The sequence below is a fragment of the Arabidopsis lyrata genome, assembly GCF_000004255.2.
Source record: "Arabidopsis lyrata subsp. lyrata unplaced genomic scaffold ARALYscaffold_8, whole genome shotgun sequence".
In the NCBI taxonomy this organism is placed as follows: Eukaryota; Viridiplantae; Streptophyta; class Magnoliopsida; order Brassicales; family Brassicaceae; genus Arabidopsis; species Arabidopsis lyrata.
Window position 1 is genome coordinate 1,685,679 of NW_003302548.1, and position 1,276 is coordinate 1,686,954.

Consider the following 1,276-nt stretch of genomic DNA (forward strand, 5'->3'; position numbering starts at 1 on the left):
TAGAAAATAATATTTTTTTAGTTCTGTAATTTATTTTAATTAAGGGTATAATTGGCTTTTAATTTTTCCAAAAACCTGTTTCACCAAACTTATCTAGATAAAGCATATATGGACAAATTTTTTTTTAAAGATCCTTTATATCTAATTTTCCCAACAAAGAAAACTGCTCTCTATTCCCAATCCGAGTGAGTACTTTAATGAGCTTTTAAGTCTTCAACAACCAAGAAAAAAAAAAAAAAGTCTTCAACGACTTCTTAAAAATTTAAATGAATTGGTCATTGTTTTTTTTTATATTTCCCCTAGGTCTTTGATTATTACTACAAATTACAATGAAAAGTCGCACAAATCAACAACTAGACCTTTTATTTATGCCAACTGTCAAGATTATATATATAAGGTGTATGTATTAGATGCATGACTTGATAATTTTGCTGTCACTCAATTTTGTGTATTTTTATAAAGATTAATGAATAAAAATTGCCCCTATATATAGTATTATATTTTGATAATTAGAATGAGTATCTTCTTTTAAACTTAGTTTTTTTAGTAATCTTCTCCAGAATAAGTGTTAAGACAACTGCCATTTCTTATGATTGCACTCAGAAGTCTTCCTAATTACAAGATTATAAGTTAACTATGTTGTTATTATGTTGTTGATGACCCACGATAAACTACGGTGCAAGTGTAGATAACCATACCCGCATTAATTATCTAAATCAATGTCAATCATACAACTAACTAGCTAATAAAATGATTAAAATGAACGAAGACGATTTTAAAAAAAAAAATTAACCAAATAGCATTACCATTTAGAACGTTTACTTAAAGCTTAAACGATGAAATTAAAGTTTACACTTTAAAAGAAAGTAAAATATATAAACAAAAAATATAAATTTTTAAGACATACTCTTTCCGTTTTTTTATTTGATGTATTTCAAAACATTTGATTTATTGGTTGTTTAATCCGCTTCATAACTGCATAATTCTTTTTTTTTGTCAACTTCATAATTCATTTTCACCGATCAACGTCGATTTTAAGAAAATTTAAATGATTTAGAAATGCAAACTTTATAGGTGATTATCTTACATTTAGACGATCGTTTAAACCGCTTTCTTGAATCTTGATATGACCTATCAAAATTATTTGTTTTTAGTGCAATCATACATGCTTCCAAAAAGACTTTATTAGCGATAATAAAACGTTTATGATGAACAGTTAATACTGATGGACCCTACTCAATACTCCCTCCGTATTTTATTAATTGTCGTTTTAGAA